Source organism: Momordica charantia (assembly GCF_013281855.1).
Source record: "Momordica charantia cultivar OHB3-1 chromosome 10 unlocalized genomic scaffold, Mcharantia_2.0 BLBB01000010.1, whole genome shotgun sequence".
NCBI classification, from domain to species: Eukaryota; Viridiplantae; Streptophyta; class Magnoliopsida; order Cucurbitales; family Cucurbitaceae; genus Momordica; species Momordica charantia.
The window spans coordinates 9989756-10003758 of NW_028275158.1; the positions used below are offsets into that span (position 1 = coordinate 9989756).

Consider the following 14003-nt stretch of genomic DNA (forward strand, 5'->3'; position numbering starts at 1 on the left):
TCCTTGGTTGTTCCTCTACTAGTAAAGCTTATAGAGTTTTCAATAAAAGAACTTTGGTAGTTGAGGAATCTATGCATGTGGCATTTGATGAATCTTGTAATGTTGTTTCTAGTGATTCTTTAGAAACAAATTTTGGAGATTTACTTGTTAGTGACAAAAGTAAAGAGATTACTTCAAGTAAGTAAGAGGTGAGCATAAACGAAAATAAGGTGGACAGTTCTTCATCCATGCCTAAGGAGTGGAAGTATGCTCCATCTCATGCTAAGGATTTAATCCTTGGTGATCCCGAGCAAGGTGTGAAAAATCGTTCCTCTCTTAATATGTTTAATAATATTGCTTTTGTTTCTCAAATCGAACAAAAAAATTTTAAAGATGCCGAAGTGATGAATTTTGGATTTTAGCTATGCAAGAAGAATTAAATCAATTTGAAAGAAACAAAGTTTGGGAATTAGTCCCTAGGCCTTCTAATGCTTCTATAATTGGGATTAAATGGGTCTTTAGAAATAAAATGGATGAAAATGGAAATATCATTAGAAATAAAGCTAGACTTGTAGCTCAAGGTTATTGTCAAGAAGAAGGAAATAGATTATGAGGAAACCTTTGCACCTGTTGCTAGATTAGAAGCCATTAGAATGTTACTTGCTTTTGCTTCTTATAAGAATTTTATTTTGTACCAAATGGATGTGGAACAACCTCCGGGATTTGAAAGTTTTGATTTTCCAAATCATGTTTTTAAGTTGAAAAAGGCTCTTTATGGTTTAAAACAAGCTGCAAGAGCTTGGTATGATAGACTTAGTATTTTTCTTATTGAGAATGGTTTTAAAATGGGTAAAATGGATACTACTCTCTTTATTAAGTCTAAAGAAAATGATATGCTTCTAGTGCAAATATATGTGGATGATATTTTTTTTGTTCTACTAATCCTTCTATGTGTGAAGAATTTTTTAAATGCATGCATAATGAGTTTGAAATGAGTATGATGGGAGAACTTAGCTTCTTCCTTAGACTCCAAATCAAACAGCTCAAGGATTGTATCTTCATAAGTCAAGAGAAATACACAAGAGATTTGCTCAAAAGGTTCAAATTCAATGAAGGTAAAATTGCCAAAACTCCTATGAGCACATCCACTAAGCTTGACAAGGATGAGAAAGGTAAATGTGTGGATGTAAAGACTTATCGAGGTATGATTGGCTCTTTACTTTATTTAACCGCTAATAGACCCGATATTATGTTTAGTGTATGTGTTTGTGCTAGATTTCAATCTTATCTTGAAGAATCTCATGTGCATGCCGTTAAAAGAATTCTTAAATATTTGCTTGGAATTATTGATTTAGGCTTGTGGTATCCTAGAATGTTGAATTTAATTTGGTAGGATATTCCGATGTGGATTTTGCGGGTAGTTTACTTGACTGAAAGAGTACTAGTGGGACTTGCCAATTTTTTGGTAGTTCCTTAGTTTCTTGGTTTAGTAAAAAGCAAAATTCGGTTGCTTTATCCACTACCAAAGCGGAATATATTGCGGTTGTTAGTTGTTGTGCTCAAATTCTTTGGATGAAACAAACTCTTTGTGATTTTGGATTAAAGTTTGAAAATGTGCCTATATTTTGTGATAATACAAGTGCCATAAATTTGACTAAAAATCTTATACATCATTCTAGGACTAAGCATATTGATATTAGGCATCACTTTATAAGAGAGCATGTGCAAAATGGTCATATTACTCTTGAATTTGTAAGCTCAAATAATCAATTAGCGGATATTTTTACCAAGCCTTTAAATGAAGAATGTTTTTGCAAAATTAGGCTTGAGCTTGGTATTATTCGTTGTGATGCATCTTGATTTTGTATTTGTTATTTTTTTAAATGCATATTGATAGGGGAAGCATTTATGCAAAATTGTATTCATGTTTTTAAGGGGAGTTTTTTATGTTATTAATTATTTTTGTTCTTTTTGATGATTCCCAAGGGGGAGAAGTTTAAGAAAATTTTGATCTAAAATTGTTTCATGATTTATTGGTTTATTAATCCATGGATGTAACAATTAAGGGGGAGAAATTAATCTTTGAATGGCTTTTAAGTATGATATTTTGGATTTACTATGATGATTATTAAATGTCTATGTATTTTTCTTTGGAAGTTTGTCATAATCAAAAAAGGGGAGATTGTTGGCTTTTTGGCCCTTAATCTCAAATTAATTAATTCTAATTAATTAATGTTTTGATGATAACAAACTTAATTTTTATTTATTTATTGATAATTTTAGTTTTTTAAAGTGTCCACTGCGTAGAGCTCGTTACAACGATTCCAACGACTATTGGATCATTCAAATCGGAGCTCAGACGGCGAAGTTACGATCGAAACAAGAAAAGAAAGGACCCGAGAAGATGACGTGGACAATTCGTAGGTTCACAAATGACAAGCTTGTTTTGTTAATATATATATATAGAAAAGGAAAAGAAAATAAATGGTAAAAAAAAGTTACCGTTGTAACTTTAAAAAAATATAAAAGAAAAATTAATTACATCATGTCAGCATTAAATTCTGACATGTGTCAGTTTATAACAAAAAAAGGTTTTGAAAATTTTTTTACCGTTTCTCACATATATATATATATATATATATATATATATTATTTTATTATTATATAATTATTAATTCTTTTTTTCAAATTTATCTCAACCCTTCATTTTTAATAATTAAAATCTAATGGTCCAAAATTAAACTTGATATTTTTTACCATTTTCTTCCCTCTATTTAAATTCAACTTCTCCTTCAAAATCATACAATTTCTCTTATTCTGAATCCTTCGTAACTTCAAAATTCTCATTTGCTAATCTCTACAAGTTCTCAATTTTTCTTTTCATCTTATTTGTGAGAGAAATTTATTGTTGTGAGGATTGAATTTTTGTGAGCTCAAATTTGTACATGTACTCTATTTGAGAGTTTGTAAGTGTGTTTCGAAATTTTCAACTCATTGTAACGGTGTGATCCTCACTGTGGAGAGGATTATCTTTGCTCTTGTGAAGAGCAGTGTACCAATTTGACCCCTACCGTGGAAAGAGTCAGAATTTCAATTTACAACCCAAAAGATGCTTGGGAAGTGGAGTAGGACAGTTATGCCGAGCCACTATAAAAATTATCGATGTCAAATTTCTCTAACCCTCTCTTATTTATTTTTACAATTAATCTTAGAATTTTATTGTTTGCTTTAAATTTCTCTTGTTTGCCTTAGAATTTATTTAATCTTACTTTGTTAAAATAGTATATCTCAAAAAGTTTATTATTTTGTTTAAATTGAACTCATATTAAACCCTATTCACCACTCTCTAGTGTTGCCATACCGATCCAACAGTTTGTGCAAGGGACTTTGTGCTTGGTAGAACCAAAATTTGTTCTTCCTTCTCGAATTACCATTGCTAGAGATATTTTAGGTATATACACCAGTAGAAACTCGGGCTTCAGTGACAGTTAAAAACTGTCATTAACATAATTCGTGGCAGTTTTTTTTTTTTTGTTATCTATTAAGGCATCAAGAAAGAGGAGAAGATGACAAATTTGAAAAATTGTCATCAATGCATTTACAAGTACAGTTATACTTTGTCACGAATAGATCTTCCATCACAATTAATAAATGTCACAAAAACTCATTTAATTACAGTTTATAACTGTCTCTAAAACAATGAAAGATTTTATTCTCCTGTCAATAAAAACTTAATGACGACAGTTTATAAATGTCACGAAATATTTTTTAACGACTGCTGATAAACGTCAATAAAAACGTAACAACGACTATTTATAATTGTCACGAAAACTTTTATAGTGATAGTTTTAACGGTCAATATTGGTAGTTCTAACTGTCATAAAAATCCTTATATTGACAATTTTTAACTGTCATTAAAATATTTATATTGACAATTTTAACTATCACGAAAACTTTATATATGACAATTGATTAATTGTGATAGTTTTTTATGTCACAATTTGTGTTTAATAAAGGTTTATAATGTCAATAAAATTTTATATATGACAATGTCATAACATCCATGAAATACATTTTAATAACACTGTACACGTTTAAAAGAAATTCTCTATATCTATAAATTATAAAATGTAACAAAGTTGCATATAATAAGATCAAAGTCTGATCAAATTTGTACATTATGATATTTTGTACAAATACTATACTATAAGTGTAACGCCCCAGGCCCAGGATTCGGAATCCGATTTCGGCACCTCTCTGCCCCGGCATTCCCCTGTGACCTGGCTGCGCCACCATCAAGTTCGAAGCCACTTAGAAGAGCATAGACTGCCCCTACAGACCAACACGAGTCCTTCCAGCATGTTTTGTCCTCACTCACATGCTTCCTAGTAAAGCAACTAGGAGGTCACCCAACCTAAGATTGCTCCAAGCCAAGCACGCTTAACTTTGAAGTTCTTACGATTGAGCCACCGAAAAGGAAGGTGCACCTTGTTTGTATAGGTAGTGACTCAATTCTTTTTAATCCTTTCTTGATCATTCTTCAATAATCTCAGGATCCCTCTCATTCGGATGTGGTATCGGTTTATTCATGTACCCCTCCTCTCGGGCGTCACAATAAGTCTAGGACTACAATAAGAGAATGCCCAACGAACTATATTCACATTACATCAACCTCGTACATGTCGAAAGTATGCCGAAACTCTTCCCTATACATTCTCCTCAAAATGTTGCTCCCACAAGCTACTCCTTCAACAAAATAAAACGAACAATTAAGAAAATATTAATATTAACTCCCAAATTTTCTTTCTAACTCCAACATGCATTATGGAATGACACATATAACCCCTAAGTCTTAATTGACTATCTTTTCTGTATGATAACCACACAATTATCCAACTAAATTTTAAACTATATGCATGACACAAATATAAACACTAAGTCTTTGACTATCTTTGCTACAGGATAGCCACACAATTATCTAACTAAACTTTAAACCGCACAATTATCCAACTAAACTTATATGCATGACACATAAACACTAAGTCTTAATTGACTATCTTTGTTGTAGGATAGCCACACAATTATCCAACTAGACTTAAACTATACGCATAGCACAAATATAAACACTATATAAAACCAATCACAAGTGAGTAAATGTTAGCATTCTAGTTTCACCAAGTATTCTGTAAATGTTAGCATTCTAGCATTCTACATAAAACAAATCATGAAAAAATTAACATTGAAACCGGTCACCCAAATGCTAAATGATGCACTTAGAACATGATAAAGAACCAACAAGCACTACAAGAAAATTAAGTATTTTCAAAGTCACAACCTTTGAAAAAGTATAAAATAAACATTCGATAAATCTTTTTTCGAAGGTTTACTCAACCGTCCAAAAGACTAACAATAATAAAATATACATGCTTTCCAAGTCATGACCTATGTAGCATTCAGTTCACAATTAAAATTCAGCATGCAATCATAATAGCAGACAAACATACTAATCATGAAACAATGTCATTTGCTTTCACTATATAATAAATCTCACAAAAATTCAATATGCCTTCATAAATACAACAACTAACATAACTATCCATAATCGAGTAATATATCCAACAATATACTCCCAATAGTTCAACCCAAATACTAAACCTCAACACTATATCATGCCATATACATATTCACTCTCAATAACAGAACATTTAACACAACTTCCATCAACAAGACATAAATACATTTAAAGTTACTATATTCAGTATATCATTCACAATGCATCCAACAACAAGATCAATATTTTAGAATAATTAACAAGAAGCTTAATTTAGCCAAGAGAGATAAAAAGACTACTTACTACGAATATCCTAAATCACACAATTATCCAACTAGACTTTATACTATATATGCATGACACATATAAACATTAAGTCTTAATTGGCTTCTTTGCTGCAGAATAGCCACACAATTATCCACCTAGACTTTAAATTTAACAAGAATGACAATTACATAGATATACATATTTGAAATACTCACAACAAATATCAATCTTATACAAATATCTAAATCATCCCACGATATGTAATTTGGAGGGAGTCAAATGTCAATATCTAACTAACATATATATGTTTCACGTACTAACCCAACAAAGTCCATAAATCAATTAGTCGCAATCATGGTTTTTAACTGTTTTAAGTTCGTGCAATAAATAAAGAAGAAAACAATATCCAGTTAGCTAAATGAATAAGAGAAAATTATATATTATGTGAAAATGAACTCATATGTAAACTCAAACTAACCTGATCATTAACTCTTATCTATAACATCAAACCACACATATATAAATGTAAAGCTGAAATTTCAAGTAAAAAATAAAGATAAGGCCGTAAACCAACCTGGGCATAGTGAAGGTCCAACTTTATATCCTTTCTAAACAAGGGATGCGATGGGTGAATGTGTAACCTAACTCACATATAATAGTAGTTCTTTGTGTCGTGCTAAAAAGTTCCTCTATCTCCAACTTCTACTTTTAAGTAGTTGTTTCAAACTCCTAAAGAACGACCACAAGCTCAAGGAAGCAAATATAATAACAAGAAAAGACATAGTTACTTATTCTTTTTTGGATTTTATGACTTTCAAATGATAGCTTTCTACCAAATGCATAGATACAAGAGCAACAGAAAAAGCTCACTAAAGAAGAACCTACAAGAATTATCTCTTACCAAGCTAGAATAACTGGAACTCAATAGAATGCATACTCTACCGCTACAAAAACTCAATTCTATTTAAGCTTGATCAAACATATTATTCATAAAAATAAGTTTTGATTCCATATTTCAACAAAAATATCTTGAGAAAAAATCCAGCTAAAGCCCCAACTTCAAAATGCAAGAGAGTAAATAGTTGAGCCAGGATGTTTAACACAGTTACATACCTCCTCATTTAGATTTGAGAACTCAAATTTTCCATCCATTCGTCTAGGTCTGGGAAGAGCTTGATCAAGAATGCTATATTCACTCATAATTAATTCAACATGCAACATACAAATCAATGTTCAGCTCATAATAGTCCAGCACGATTCTAGTACATAAACAACATTCTAACAACGAAAATAATATGTCAACATGCTCGCACAATATAGCCATTCTCACAAAAACTCAGTGTGCTTTTGTGAACACAACAATACAATAATATGATTAACAGACCTAGAAACACATCCAACACTTCAATAAATTTTCATAACAGTCAAAACACATCCAACTCACAATATAACAACAGCAATGTGTATAAACTAGTAACAACCGCAAGCAATCATGCAATAACACTTATAGGCACACAAGCAAACAATCCATTCATAGCATCACACAACAAACAATCCCTCAAGTAAAAAACTACTTACAACTCACCTAAACGCTCCTAACTTCTTGAGTCAGATTGAAACCTTGGAAACAAGGTAAAATCAGCATGTTACAAATGACAACTAAAGTTGAATCTAAAAGGGTATTCAAGGGTCGTTACCCACCAAACCTTGCCGAAACGATGGCAAAAGTGTTGGGGCTTGAATAACTAATGCTAACAATCTGCGGGTATCATGGCTTCTTTTGTGCGTGGGTAAGTGTCGAGAGTCACCAAACGTTGTTGTTAGCGTCGGAGAGGGGTGCTGTAGAGAAATTTTATGCTCATGGAATGTTGGCGATCGTCGGAGGGAACGAATATCATGCCAGAACCGCCGCTGGCCGCCAGAGGGTGTCAGGTTAAGCTCAGGCATTCGAAAAACATGGGTGAGTTGGGATTCTCGATGTTGGGCGCCACACGGTAGTCACTACCGGCCGAAGAAGTCGCGCGTCGCCGGATCTGGGTTGTCAGAGAACTGCGTTGCCATGGAAGACAAACCAATCGGGTCGTCAGCCGCTCAGTTCGTGGAAGAGCGTCGGATCTAGATTCTCGGAGGAAGGCGATCATCGGAAAGGGGAAGCCACCATCGAGACCGTCGAATCTGGTAAGAAAACATAAAGTCGAAGTCGCGCTGTCGTCAGGGCTCTAATCTCGTTCTGGTGCTCTACCAGTTATGCCGCTGTGGAACGTCGTTGGTCGTTGGAGTGAGAGGTCGCCAGAGTTGATGCGGCTGGCGATTGGAAGGGGAAACGAAGAAGAAGGAGATTTGGGGGGAGAGGGTGGTTCACGCGTACAAGGAAGAGGGACAGATACACTTAGGGTTTTTTTTTTAATATTATTTCCTTTTAATTTTGTTTTTAAAACTAAAACTCAAATTCTAAATTTAAAAGAAGGCCCTCTTAATTTGTTTGAAAACTAAAAAGCTCAATTCTCAATTTTAAAAGAAGGACCCCGACTAAAAACTAACGGTCTAAAACGAAAGCCCAAAAATACACTTCAGTGATAAAAGTAAAACTCACGACAAAAACCATGACAACCCAAACTAAAATAAGATAGGGAAATTCAAGTGAATGGCTAAATTCTACTGGCAACGTCCTGTACAAATATATGTTATACGAGATAATAATGTGAATATACAATTGAAATAAGCGCAAAGGGAATGAACTCATTTTCATGAAGTTCATGTGCAAAACAGCTATACGCTCAGTTACATACTCAAACCTATTAGTCCAGACTTTAGAATGTATTAGAGTTGAAAGAAAACAATCTAATCAAAAAATTATATTTAACAGTGAACACACAAAATATTAACTATTTATTATTATAAGTCGAAACATAAACAAATTTTTATATCCACTTCACTAGAGGAACAAACCAACAGTCTCATTAAGCATTTAAAAGGGATGAGAAGTAGGATTAGCTAATAGTCTTAAAATAAGTGAGCACCAAAACATGGAAAATGAATCTATAAAATTATAAATATCAAAGCACAACTACATCATGACATTAACTCATTACTTGTTACTTCCTTAGAAAGAAACATCCAAAATAAATAGATATTTAGTAGACAATACTAAAATAAATTTACAAACTGGAACGAATGGAGAAACAACACCGTACCTTTCCAATTGATTGTCCATAGCCAGAATAATCATACCTACATAAAATACAGAACAAAGGATCATGAGCCAATTCTGCAGTTGGGTGCAATGTGTACAATACTTCAAGAAATTCACGGTATTATGAAGGTAGCAAAGCAACTTTCCTCGCTTTCAACAGTTACACATGGTAAAGGGGTAGTTTTTTTATTATGAAAAGCTGAGCTTCTATTGAGATGAATGAAAACCCGACTTCAAAAAGGTAGCAGAGCAACTTTTCTTTTTCTTTTGTGTTCTTTTTTTTTCCTTAAATTTTCTTTTCTTTTATAAAAAATGATTGGGTCCAAATAAATCGAAACAGATAATAAGAATAGACTAAGCCCTTTCAGAAGAGTAGAGATTTTTCTTAATCCTTTTCTTCAAAATAAAACCGACTTAAAAAAGGATTTGGGAAAATAAATTAAGAGATTAACTTAAGCTTGAACCCCAATAACAAAATCCAAAAGGGAAATTAAATTTCTAAATTCTTAAAATAAGATTTAATTAAAAATCTCTTCTCAAAATTCGAAACTTAATCTATCTTAATCCAACGAAAATAAACTTGATTATAATTTTCCCAAAATTGAAACTCCAAAATAAGAAGATCCAAGAATTTCACTTAACGAAAAGGGAGAAATCCAAAAGCACAAATCTAAAGCTTAAAATAAATTAGCCAGAGAACGCGGGGCGTTACAGACTACCTACCTTAAAAAATCTTTCGTCCACGAAAGTTCGAGGGTCGCACTACTCTAAACGCCGGGGCGTTACACTGAATATTACTCATTCCATAAGAATGAAAAAATCATTAACATAAAAACTACGTTTAGCATAATCATTAAGCACTCGGGACCGAAGAGAGAAATGGTACAATTACGCACGATAAGCATACCACTATACCAAATACCATTTTCTACTTGTTTCATGGAGTATTTGGGGAAACTATTAAGCATAAATCTATACTCGATGCAACCGGACAATCCGAAATAATTAATATCGTTAATAAAGCTGCAGTTTTTCCGACTGAAATGAAACGCGCTCAAAACACTTGTGACACTTTTTGTATGTCATACATTCTCAAGATGGTCTAGGTAATTGTCATGGAATACTTGAAAATTTTTTATTTTTCTTGACAATTACAAAATGTCATAAAGCATGAAAATTTTCATAAATTGCTGCTTTTTCCCGCCAAAATCGTGCCTCCACCATTTCATGACAGGTTTTCACTGTCATTGAAAATTCGATTTTCGTGACAGTTTTTAACTGTCATAAAACTTACAAAATCTGAAAATTAGTGTTTTTTCCCGCCAAAAACGCACCCCTATCATTTATGATAGTTTTTTTTTTCCTCCAAACATTTTTACTGTTCACAACTGTCATGGAAGACCACTTTTCTACTAGTGATATGCTAGTATGAAACAAAGTTTGAAGGACACTTTTGTGGAACAAGGGTATAGGGTCTCACTTACGACCGATACTTGGACATCAATTCAAAATATTAATTATATGGTTCCGACTGCACACTTCATTGATAATAATTGGAAGTTGCATAAAAGAATTATTAATTTTTCTCTGATTGAGAATCATAAAGGAGAGACTATAGGAAGGGAAGTTGAGAAATGTTTGAAGCAACGGGGGATTGAAAAGGTTTTGACATTGACAGTTGATAACGCTTCATCAAATGATACTGCCATTGCCTATCTAGTTAAGCGTTTTAATCATGATTGGTGTTGAAGGGTGACTTCTTACATGTTAGGTGTTGTGCACATATCTTTAATTTGATTGTATGTGATGGAATAAAAGATGTGCATGAGTCGGTTGCTAAAATTCGAAATGTTGTTAGGTTTGTTAGATCTTCTTCTGCTCGACTTAGTAAATTTAGGAAGTGTATTGAAGAGGAGAACATAACTAGTAAAAGTTTGTTATGTCTCAATGTTCCAACTCGATGGAACTCTACATATTTGATGCTTGATGCAGCTGAAAAGATTGAAAAGCCATTTGAGAGGTTAGAAGACTATGACACAACATACATGAGTGAGGATAAAACGGTTAAAAAAGATTGGGAAGTTGCTCGGATATTTATCAAATTCTTATCTGTATTTTATGAAGTGACGTGTAGGCTTTCAGGGTCTCTTTATGTTACTTCCAATACCGTCTTCCATAAGATTAGTGTTATTCAAAATTGTATAAGACAGTATTCACGTGAGAGTGGAAATGACAATGCACTTCTTCGTGAAATGACGGCAAAAATGCAAAGCAAATATGATAAGTATTGGGGGAGTAGTGAAAAATCGAATAACTTATTGTATGTTGCTTTTGTTTTAGACCCTCGTTATAAGATGAAATCTTTGGTTTACTGTTTGAATCAATTATTAGGGGGTGATGTGGCAAGTGTCATAATGAGGAAGGTGGGAGATGTTTTGAGAGGATTATTTAATGGATATAGCTTGTCTGCTACAAGGAGTAGTTCATCTTCTTTGTTTGCTTCAAGGAGTAGTTCGTCATGTTTGTCTGCTTCAGATGCTTTTCGTTGTATTGATGATATGGATGATGATATTCAAAGTTTGGATACAAAGGTGGATATTTATTTATTGGAGCCTCGTGTAAAGCGTGAGGAGAATTTTGATATCTTAGATTGGTGGAAGGGCAATTCTTCTAGATACAAGGTTCTTAGTAAAATTGCACGAGATATTTTAGTTATTTCAGTATCCACAGTTGCTTCTGAGTCTGCATTCAGTACTAGTGGGAGAATAATCGATCTTTTTCGATCTACATTGGCTCCAACCACCGTTGAGGCACTTGTATGTACACAAAATTGGTTACGTTCTCATGAAATCAGTGTTGATCTTCTTGCATATTTGGAAGATGTTTCCTCCGTCGAAGAAGGTTAGTAACCATACTTATTATTTACACATGATTATATATAATGGTTAATTATTATTTTATTTATTTATTTATTATTATTATTAATATTATTATCATTTTGTAGAGTTCAAGACTAATTTAGAGGAAGCTGCAAAGGAGAAAGAGAAGGATTAATATGTATTTTATTTAACATTTAGAACATTCCATCTTCCATATTTATAATTTGTGTGTTTTATTTGTTATCTTGAATTCTTAATTTAGAACTTGGGGCTAGCGAAACAGCTTACATATTTAAACCTTTATTTACATATTCTTAATTTGAATGAATGTTATAATTGAAATTGTATTTTTAACGTTTAATGTTAGAATTAAAAACATATTTGTTTGAAATAAAATATCTATATTTTGTATTACATATTTAAACCTTTTAGAAATAATGAATTTTTAAATTAATAATTATTCAGTTATTACTTGAAAAAAAAAAGTTGAAAATAAATGAATAAGTTTATCATAATAACAAAATAAGGAAAAAAACATTAAATAAACAAATTGGAAACTCAAGCCCATAAGCCCAAAAGCACAGGCCCACATTAGCAGACCCAGGGCCGAAACCACAGGAATCGAACCAAAACCGACGGTTCAATTCTGATGTGTATTTCGGTTCGGTTCGATTTTGAAATTTTTTTAAAAAAATCGATTTTGGTTTCGGTTCGGCCTCCAAACCGAACCGAACTAAACCGTGAACACCCCTAATGTTTATATGTGTCATGCATATAGTATAATGTCTAGTTGGATAATTGTGTGGTTTAAAGTTTAGTTGGATAATTGTGTGGCTATCCTGCAGCAAAGATAGTCAATTAAGACTTATTGTTCTTATTGTTTATATTTGTGTCATGCATATAGTTAAAAGTCTAGTTGGATGATTTTCTGGCTATCTTACAGCAAAGATAGCCAATTACGATTTAGATAAGTAGATTGTTTTTGTTTGTTAGTGTTCAACATCTGTGTTGTTCCTAAATCAGTTTTATTTAGGTAAAGTCTTTAGTATTTTGAGAATTTAAAAACTGTTTGATATTGTCTTTTTGCGTCTTTGTTTTTGTGAAATAAGTGTTTAGTGTGAGTGATTTGAAGGGAAGAAAAAGATCTTAGGTGCTTATTGTGATTGTTAGCTCTCTGTTGAGGCACTACATAAAAGCTATGAAAGTGTGTTGATTCCAAAAATAATGTTTGCTGGTCTTTTGTTTATATTTTGTAATTGTTAAAACTGATTACATAGAGGATGACCTAAAATGGATGTAGATCCTTTATGGATTGAACAAAAAATTTGTATCTATCATATCCAAAAATTTGTGTCTAGGTGTAGTTTCTTATAGATAAGTGTCACATTCTTATCAATTGTAGACAAACTTATGATTTTCGAAAATGTGTTTGTTAACAGTGTTGAAATTAGCTTAAAATGTGTTTGTTGTTTTTTCACGAAGTTTACTCAAATGTCTGAAATATAATTTTCTTTTCTAATATGTTAACCTTTACAATGAGTAGAAAAAGGAAGTAAACTCATTGTAAGAGATTTGAAAGTTTAGGTTATCCACTTTTGTGTATATTTGCCGAAGTTAGATTCATGTTTTCTTAATTGTTTGTTTTGAATATGTTGTTCAGCATGTGGGAGCGAGTGTTGAAGGAAGCAGGGCCGAGAGTTTCTGTAATATGTTAGCTACATTTTGTAGTTTGACCTTTCACGTTTACACGGTATGAACTCTAACAACATATAATAGTAATATGTTAGGTACATTTGTTATAGTTTGACCTTTCGCAGATACTATTGTGAAATATTTGAGGTTTTTTCCATTGCTTAGGTCTTTCAAGAAGAGCTTGGAGAACCATGATGGGTAGCTACTTGGAATATGTAAAAGATGATTGTTGGCCATTTTTTGTTGGGTTAGCAGTTACTTAGTACAGTTTGTTTATGTACGTGGTTGATGGACATGAAAAACCTTGGTTGATGTATATATAATTTATTATGTGTATACACTTTATATTTGCAAGTGGTTTGGTGTACTAAGGGATATATATGTTTTTGTATGTAAAATATGTCACAATTAACAGATACTAGATACAACTATGGAAAGCGAT

At 32.5% G+C, this 14003-nt stretch overlaps 1 long non-coding RNA gene across 4 annotated transcripts; it reads right to left on the reverse strand.

Annotated features, from left to right (window-relative positions):
* Positions 1 to 4072: 4072 nt before the first annotated feature.
* On the reverse strand, positions 4073 to 8253 carry LOC111019013 (uncharacterized). Of its 4 annotated transcripts, none has more exons than XR_015788365.1 (3): positions 6911 to 8206; positions 6372 to 6526; positions 4073 to 4719 (listed from the first exon to the last, which is right to left on the reverse strand). It is a non-coding gene; the product is annotated as an uncharacterized LOC111019013 (long non-coding RNA). The 4 variants fall into 4 exon arrangements; XR_002602485.2 differs by having other exon boundaries at positions 4073 to 4725; XR_015788364.1 differs by lacking the exon at positions 6372 to 6526 and having other exon boundaries at positions 6911 to 8253.
* Positions 8254 to 14003: the final 5750 nt, after the last annotated feature.